The sequence below is a fragment of the Suricata suricatta genome, chromosome X (genome assembly GCF_006229205.1).
Source record: "Suricata suricatta isolate VVHF042 chromosome X, meerkat_22Aug2017_6uvM2_HiC, whole genome shotgun sequence".
In the NCBI taxonomy this organism is placed as follows: domain Eukaryota; kingdom Metazoa; phylum Chordata; class Mammalia; order Carnivora; family Herpestidae; genus Suricata; species Suricata suricatta.
The window spans coordinates 96,081,374-96,090,998 of record NC_043717.1 but is presented as its reverse complement, the minus strand read 5'-3'; the positions used below and the strand labels follow the sequence as shown (position 1 = coordinate 96,090,998).

Below are 9,625 nucleotides of genomic sequence, written 5' to 3'. Positions count from 1 at the left end.
GCCCCTAGGGGTGACAGGACATCCTGGGCAGGACCTTGCTGGGACCGTGCTAACGCCTCAGGCAGCTGATATTTACCTGGCTTTTAGACATTCCAGCAATGTGTCTCCCTCGCCAGTCGCGAGCGCCCGCTCTGCAGACACGTCTTTATCCGTGGGCCGCGTGAGCGCGGGCTCGCTGAGGCTGGTGTGGGGAGAAGCCCTGAGTCCTGGGGTGCAGAGACGTTTCTTTGCGGAAGGGCGGATGGAGGGACAGCGGGACGGTCTGGGCCCTGGTGGACGCGGTGGAGGGGTCGGCGCGGCTGGGGAGGGCTGCCGGCTGCGAGGCTGAGCATGGGCAGGGCGGGTCCACACACAGGCTGGCCGGGTTCCTGCATGCTCTCCAGGGATGGTTAGGTGCCTAGGCGGGAGATGTGGACGCTTTCTAGGAATGAGCCCTCGGGAGCCATAACCTTTCTTGAGTGCTTCTTCTGGGTGCCGCATGCTGTCGTTCCCTTCCATGCTGCTGTTTGCTTCCATGTAGTTGGGTCCCACACAGGAAATTTTGTGAAATCGATGCTATGATGATTTTCATGTTACAGACAGAAGCGCTGGGTGTCAGGGTCCCAAAGAGCAGCTTATCACACTTGGATGGGTCTGCCACTAAAGCCCAGGTTACCATCAATATCAAGAGTGATGGGGTCACAGTGTACATTTGGGATGAGTAGGTAGGAAGGAAGATCATGAGCATTTTTTTATTTATCCCTCTCCGGGGAAGAGGAAAGTTCCATGAGGCATCTTGAGAGAAGACCCAAAGCACAGGGAGGGTGCTGGTATCGAGACCCATATGTGACAACGTGGGTGGCCTCAGACATTGCACTAAGAACATTTGGCTGTTTTTAGACATGAGCATTGCAAAGGTCTATCCATTCTAGCTTCGTCACGGTTTCCCTCCGGCACTTACTGTGTGACATGCGACAAGTTATTCAGTCCTCCTAAACCTACATCCTCAGTCCCCTCCTCTGCATTTAGGGCATAATACTAGTCCCGGCCTCGTAGCTCTGGGTTAGGGCCACATGACCTAATATATGCAGGAGGCTTAGGGTTAAAAGAGCACCTGAAGATGGCGCCAGGAAGATGATCAGTGCCCTTCGTCATTAATGCAGCCTCATGCCTGACGGCCTGCCCTGTGCAGTGTTATTTTTCTCACGAGGATGCCGGCTGGCATGCCCTAGCAGGATGGGGGTCAGGCTGGTAGGATTGAAGTCCACACACGTTGAGTGGGGAAAATGAGTGGGTGCAGATTGGCAGCCTTTGGAGGCGGGGCTCTAGCTAAGACGCCTGTGACCTAAGGCGACCAAGGGTTCCTCAGAGCCATATGGACTTTAAGGGTGTTCACCAGTGTTGTGTAAGTATTGCTCCCTGTTTCTTTTGTGGCCTGTATATATTCAGAAACACAGGACAGCCCATGTTAAACTGGGAGAGGGGTTATAGGCCACCAGATATATAGGGGTTCATTGAAGAGATGGGGTTCTTTGCCTTGTGCACGTGGAATTTCATAGCCCAGCTGTCCAATAGAACGTCCACGATTTTGTCTATGGAACACTTGAAATGTGGCGAGGGTGAGTGAGACCCTGAAATTGTTTTGAAGATTAATTCATTTAAACTGAATCTGCCACATGGGACTTATGACCACCCTATCGGGGAGCACAGTTCTAGAGGGTCCTTGGATGTTCTAGAACATTTTGATAACTTTTTAAATTGGATGTGTATGTGTGTGTTTTTCTGGAAAGTGAGTCCATGGCTTTTATCAACTTCTCAAAACTGCCAAAAAGATTAGGATCTGCTGCTTTATGGTTTTGGCAGAACGTAAGCAAGTTAAGGGAGGTAAATATGGCCTCCGGTCAACCATGCTGTTCCTTCTTTCTCATTTTGTCATGTCCTCAGCTGTGGGTAGCTCCTCACAGACAAGTCAAATATTGCAGCCATCAAAGACCCCAGACTGCTGCTACTCTTTGGAACCATCTGACCCGGAGATTCCCCACCAGGGTGCTGAGTACATCACCGAGACATGAACCGATTTCCTCTCTCGTTTTCGCTTCTTCTCTGGAAATTTCTTTGCCCTAGTCTCCATATGGGTGGTGGCCCCCCTATGTATGTCTCTGGAAGGCCTCTTGCTTGGAGGGATGTCCCCTCTCCTAGAGCCCTGTCTGTGTGCCGCCCAAATAAAGCTTGTGCGCTACTCCCTGTCATTGTCCTGTGTCCTTCTTGATCACCCCTCCCCCCAAAATCCCTCTGCTCCCCGAATGTCCTTAGAAGAAAGAGGCAGGAGGGGCAGAGTTAGTAGTAGGAGATATTACCATGGCCTCCAGTCGCTGGAGTGAGGCCAGGAAGGGGTCGTGAGCCAAAGAATGCAGGTAGCCTCTGGAAACTGAAAAAGGCAAGGAAATGGATTCTTGCATGAAGCTTCCAGAAGGAATGCAGCCCGTTAACAACTTGAGTTTAGATTTCTGTACTACAGAAGCCTTGAGCAAAAAAAACATTTTTGTTGTTTTCCACCACTAACTTTGTGATCATTTGTTAACAGCAGCAATAGGAAACTAACATAACTTGTATATACACATATCTATAACTATTTCTGCACCTATCCATTTGTGTCTGTTAGGATAAATATGACTTTATACCAGTGTCTCTTGTTCTAATGCATTACCATATGGGTCATTCTAGCCTTTCTGTCTTGCCTAACTATACCTTATCTCACCAGCAGGGGCTCCCACCACCCAGCATCCATAAACAAAACCTGTAAGGCCATGTCTGAAATGCTCATCTACACCCCCGTAAGAATTGACCACCCTGAGGACAGCTTTATCTTCAGTCAGTCTGACATCTTTTATTTTTTATTCATCCCCCAACTTTTAAATTTTGAGACATTTTAACCCTAGGGAGGATTTGCTTTCTGCTTGGTGAGCTTCGTGCTGTGGGTGCTGCCTCGCTCCCTGACCCACTCAATCCCTCTGGATGTCGGTCCCTTCCCCCTGCAGAGCTCCCCAGGAGGGGCACTGCAGGGGATTAGACCTGCTTAACCCACCCCTGTAACCCGTTGCCTCACTCCACCACCTCAGCCCATGGCTTTCCCAGTTCTGCCTGACTCCATTCGTGGTGGCTTTGTGGCTCCTGTCACATCCCTCTTCCAGGCTCTCCCAGGAAATTGTCCCCATGTACACACACGTGTATAATTGTATGTGATGGCACTGGAGAGAAAAGGCTACGTGTTGAGACTCTTGGAAATGAAGGGCAAAGTATCAGGACAGGAAACGCAAACAGGACAGAGATTCAAGACGGTTTGGAAATCCTAGAGCAGAATGGTACCTGGCCCCAAATTGTACCCGGAGCTCTGGGAGGGAGACATCCTCTCAGTGCCTCACACCAACAGGAGGCAAGAAGAAGCCAGAAATGCCAGCCTGGTACTTAGGAGAGGTGCCGAGATTATTTCCTTGGGTTTCCCATGGCTCGTTTGTACTATAAACGAGTTCCCACTGCAGGCCTCAGAAAGACCCCATAGAGATGCCAAAGAGACCCTTGGTCAACAAGAAGAGGCCTGGGATACGGAAGGGGATGGCCCAAGATGGACAACTCTCCTTATTGGGAGCCACACCAGCAAGCACAAACACCAGAATCAGATGCTGGTATGTGCTCACAGCCAGGCAGGATCAAAAATCCAATGGCCAACATTCAAACACCGAGGAAGACAAGAGAACAAAGGGAATGGGTCTGCCCTTTTTCCCCAGTCATCTTGTGTAAGCCTCTGTATCCAGATACCTTCCTGGGGAGAGAACAGAGGATGAGTAAGAGGGAGAGGATTGGAGGAAAGAGAAAGGGGGAAAGAAGAGGAAGAGGAAGGTGAAGAGTAGGAGAGGCAGAGGAGTAAAGAAATCTTGAAGACTTCAGTGCTGATTGACATTGTGCATCACCCATGCAAGGAGATATCATGGCGTCGCATTTCCCGGACATACCGGGCAAGGGAGTGCTTTGCTTCCAGAATGGTTACTCATAACCTAGATCCAGTACTTCCTGAAAGAGTTTGGGAAATGTGGCTCTATAAAGACACAAGCAGAATATCTGGGCGTAGGGCACAAATGGGAGGTGATGGAGGTCCCTAGCAGATAGGCAGTGAGACACTAAAGATACCGTCCCCTCTCATATTTGCTTTGAGTGCCCTTGGGCTTGTCATGGTCCGAATCCCTTCTTGGGTTTTGTCTCTGAGGGTAGTGCCCCATTTAAGCAAGGCTCTTTCCAAGTTCCCTTAGCCTGTCTTACTGTAAACAGGGATTATTCTGGATCTGTTTTAAAGGGAGCAACTCTTTTCAAGTTCATTCAGAGGGTAAGCCACTGGGGTCCTCTGAGCCACTAAGACTCCCCAGTCGTTGACATGATGCCCCCAAACTGCAGCTTGAAGTTGTGATAGCTCTTGGGCATTTTGCCAATAGCCAGTGACTGAGGGTACTGGAGACAGAAACACAACAACAAACAACGGAACTGGACATTAAACCGTGAAGCCTAATCTGAGCCGGAACCAAGAGTCATCGAGGGACTCTCATCAAAGCTGATGAGGGCCGCTGTGGCCACCTGTGACTGTGCTGGTGATCAAACAGAGTCACCACCGAGAACAGAATTTCTGAGACCCCTGGGGCTAGAAGCACACACTCCGAGGATGCCAGGGCAGGTGTGGTCAAGGATGATCAGAGGAGGAGCAGCCAAAGCGGCAGCCTATTCCTTAATACAGAGAGGTTCATAACAGGGATATTTACAGTTCCAGATGCCATGGGAGATCAGGACAGGAGGTTCCTTGCACTCTGCATGCTGAGGAACCCCTCACACATGGCAGGAAATGTTGCAGCTTGAGACACTCATGACTGGGCGGTCAGCACAGAGCAGCCAATGTCCATAGCCCAAGCAAGATCCTTATGAGATCCCAGGGAGAGATGGGTGCCCATATGCCCAGCACAGGCTATCTGTAGGCAGAACAGAATACAAAAGTGTTGCTCTCTTTCCCCCTAGGAGAAGACTTTAATGTCTACAAGAAGCAAACGTTTCTTAGACAGCTGAGGACCTACCCGAAAATTTTCAGGGACGGGGGCTCTGGAAACCAGATTTCAAATGCTCATTGGCTAAATGGTGAATGCGTGATCAGCTTTAGGGAAGAAACGTACTTACAGTTTGTGGAACACTTTGCACAAACAGTGGGTAGAATATTGATATATTTGGGGAGCAGTCGGTGTCAAAAAAGTTATGACACTGACACGTAGTTTGATTCTCGCCTTTCAAAATCAGGTCTCACCTCTACACCCACAAGGCTGCTTACTACAATCACCCATGATTCTTTGCCTGAGGGTTTTTTCTCACCCTTGGAGCATGCTGGACATGACACAAGGTCGGTGGGAGTGTCAGAGATTTACTGCCTCTGCAAGTAGCTAACCCTTTATTAATAATGGTTGGGGGAGGTTGGCAGCTGGCTGGCTCAGTTGGTTAAGTGTCCAACTCTTGATTTCGGCTCAGGTCATAATTTCTGTTTGTAAAACCAAGTCCCCCATCAGACAGTATGGACCCTGCTTGGGATTCTCTCTCACTGTCTCTCTCAAAAATAATTAAAATAAACTAAAAAAGTAATACTCTACATACTTTAGGTTCCTCATCCCATACCTGGGATGGATATGAAATGTACTCTACCCAGTGTCCCTTAGTCCCCCCACCAAATCAGCTCCACTTGCCAATGTGGTAACTCGCTAGATCACCCCCCCTTTAACTGGCTGCCTTCCTTGTAAGTCTCACTTCATCACACCCCTACCAGTGCTACCTGGTACATCCTTTCAAGGAAGCTATTTGTCCTGATGGTTTGTCTCGGGGTCTGCTTCCTGGAAACCCAGACTTGAACACCTTGTGTATTAAAAATGCATGCAATTCAATAACACTAATTCAAAAACAAATATGTACCCCTATGCTTATTGCACCATTATTTACAATAGCCCAGAAATGGAAGAAACCCATGGATCCATTAATATATAAATGGATAAAGATGTGACATCCACATGCACGTGTGTGTGCACATGCACTTACACACACACACACAGAGAGAGAGAAATGGAATATTACTTAGCTATATAAAAGAAGGAAATCTTACCATTTACAACCACATGGATGGACTTAGATGATATCATCCTAAGTGAAGTAGATCACACAGGGAAAGATAGGTTCCATATGAGTGTACTTATACATGGAATCTGAAAAAATGATCACACAAACAGAAACACATTCATAAATACAAAGAACACACTCGTGGTTGCCAGAGAGGAGGTCGGGGAGAGATGGGCACAATAGGTGAAGGGAATTAAGAGGTACAAACTGCCAGTTATAAAATAGTCATGGGGATGAAAAATGCCCCATATGGAATATAGTAATATTGTAATAACTACATGTAACAAATGATAGCTATACATATCATGGTGGACACTGAGTGATGTATGTACTTGTTGGACCGCTGTGCTCCATACCTGAAACTAACCTAATATTGTATGTCAACTATACTTACATTTTAGGTTGGAGGTAGAGTTCTACACTCAAAGTTATTTCCCACCAATATTTGAAAGATATGCTCTACACCGTTCCTTTTCTCTTCATCATATCTGCTTGCCTCATTGTCTCCCCTTTTCTTTTTCCCATCGAAGAATTATATCAGGAGCACAGAAATGTATAGAACATATAGGGAATTGTATAACAAGTGACTGTGTAAACACCTCCCAGCTACGGAAATAGAATTCCAACACAGTGAATCTATCTGTCCCTGGGGTAAGCACTAGCCTGAATTTGGGATTGGCCATCCCCATGTCTGACTGTCACATAGAGCAAGTAGGTGCAAAGCCACAAAGGTTTGTTTCCTGACACCTCCCACTCAAATGCCCCAGCCAAATCTTCTCTGCTGACCTCCTTCCTCTCTGTTTCCCATCATCAACTGCAGGAACAACCGCATGATGTTTTTTATCAGGTTCAGGTAATAGAATGTGTTTGGTGAGCTTAGTATTCCCCATGGTCAGTGGGTCACTGTACTGACAAAGGTAATAACCACAGCTCTGATTAATTTTCCAAGGCTGTGCCTCTCCTCCCTGCCAGCTCCAGCCTAGCCTAGGCTTGAGCCCTAAGCACGAAAGGGGGACAAGGGATGGCACACTCATCCCACTGAGACTCTGCCAGTATGTGCCTCCCTCCCCTGTTCCATCCATTAGTCCCCCAAGCCTTGGGAGATCAGGGAGGAACAAGAGCTTAGGGTAATGACACGCCTCCGTTGTGTGGACAGAATTCCGCAACTCTTTACATCTGACTTTTTCTCCATTGGTGCAGTCTTTCATGACTACACTGGAGCCCTCACCTCTGAGTCCTGAGCCCCTGCTGCTCCCGACATAGACAGCCACCTAGACAACTGTCCTCAATTCTCCCAGTCACTCCCTTGACGTCTTATTTGTGGTTCTGACTTCTCCTCGCTGCCTCCCGTGGACTCTGAGACCTCCAGGGGCCTCCTGCGAGACCCACGCCCTCAGGAAGTTTGGGGTGTGAGGCCTTGTCACTTGTAAACCCACAGCTTTTGCAGTGTCTCCAAAACTGACCCCTCTCTGTTCCATATCTGCCAGATGGAACTACGGTAGTTAGGAAACACTGTCTAAGGGTGAGTCGCCAGCCCTCACGGGTCTGTGGCCTTGGGATGGCACAAAGAAGAATCACAAGTATGCAGAGCCCATGAACAATTAACACACGAGACCAAAAGAAGTGAAATCAATGCCTCAATTTTAATGGTGTCGTCCAGGGAGGGATGTGTTGATGCACACCATTTTCTGGGATTTGTCAGAATCCCCAAGGGGCATGAGTGAGTAAGTCATGTGGCTTTTTGGCAAAGGCCACGTCCCCCCTGGTGACTGTTGTGTCAGCGTCCATAGCCACGGGGCCGGGTTTTGTCATGGTTGTGCCTCCCCGGCTGCCTCCCAGTGAGATGCTCAGCATGTTTGTACAGGCCCAGGCGCGGCCCAGGTCTCTGATGCCTCCTCCTGGATGCTCTGCATGGGTGCCAGGACCGACTCTGCTCTGTCCTTCCTCCATGACCGCTGGGCTCCACAGCAGCTTCGGGAAGAGGCACAACTGAACAAGCCTGGAAAGGCTGATGGAATCCAGAATGATCTGAGGTGAAATGACAAGCGGCCCCAGAAGCCCCTCCATGTTTCCATCTGTTTGACACGAAAACGTGTGCTAGGAACACATGCATCATGTGCCCACACACCCACGGACACGCACACAAACGTGTGCAAAGGAAAACATACCTCATGTGCACACACACATGCACACGTGTGCTAGGAACACATGCCTCATGTGTAAGCACACACACACAGGCACACGTGTGCTCGGAACACACGCATCATGTGCCCACACACCCACAGACACACACACAAACATGTGCTAGGACCACACGAATCATGTGAAGGCACACATGGACATACATGCTAGGAACACACGCATCCAGTGCACACACACCAGCTTAGTCATTAGATGCTGCTTTGAGGTGGGACCTGAATGAAATGCAGCTTCATCATTTATTTGAGCCCCACATAGATATGCAAATATTTCTAGACTCTGCTTTGTGCCACTGACAGGATGATGGATTCCTGTTTCCTTGCTCATCCTACAGACTACGTTATCATAGACAGTAAGGCAAACTGCCTATTTTGGGTAATCCCTCCCATTTTCTCTTCAAGGTCATTTTATAACCCAGGCCCTGGATCCAAGTATACCCTCAAAATCCTGTTGGAGTTTATGGTTGCAATCACACTGAGTTCAGAGATTTAGAGAATTTAGAGAAGAATTGATAACATTTCAAATTTTAGCCATCCTTTTCCACCATAAAATGTAATTTAAAATATGATTTTGGTGTCCAAATAGGAGAATCATGAAAATGTTTCATGTACATTTTCCTTAGGTTTTTTTTTAAGTTAATTATATTTGTCAGTGTTTTCAATGCTCACGTCTCAGTTGAATAAGACATTTTCTTTGTATTGTATTTCCTAATAGAAGTGTGTATAAAACTTTTTGTATGTGTTTCACTGACACCAGGCAACCTTTCCTGACCAACTTCCTGGGTGCTTGCTTTCTTTTTCTAAGACGGAAATTCATTAAGAGAAAGGCGGTTTTGCCACTTTCTTTTGTTAATTGGACACTAATGGGAGTTCTCATCCCGCTGGGATGTCTGTTAGGCACTGAAGGCAGTGTCTCAGAGCCTTGACGTGGTTCTACACGGGGCGCGAGGGGAGCTTGGAGCCTGGGCCCTCCCTGCCGCCCAGGAAAGGAGGTGCGACCTGGTTCTCTGAGTGTTCAACTGACCCATGTGTCACTGAATGTGGGTGGCGACTCCCTCCGGCCTCTGGCACCACTGGCCCACCCAGTTTTCAGCCCTGAACCAGAAGTAACCCATTTGAGCATGTCCAGTGCTCGGAACGCACGTGTGGTCAAAAGGTTCTGAGAGCCATTGTGAGTCACCCGGATACCTCTGGGCTGAGCCAGGCTGGCCCAGGGGCTCAGGGGAAGACACAAGGACAAGGAGGCAAAGACTCTTCTC

At 48.3% G+C, this 9,625-nt stretch overlaps 1 long non-coding RNA gene across 1 annotated transcript; it reads right to left on the bottom strand.

The window, feature by feature from the left end:
* Nucleotides 1-7,792: 7,792 nt before the first annotated feature.
* Nucleotides 7,793-9,464, bottom strand: LOC115284175. The gene is made up of 2 exons (XR_003905127.1): nt 9,391-9,464; nt 7,793-8,176 (listed from the first exon to the last, which is right to left on the bottom strand). It is a non-coding gene; the product is annotated as an uncharacterized LOC115284175 (long non-coding RNA).
* Between the last annotated feature and the right edge of the window lie 161 nt (nt 9,465-9,625).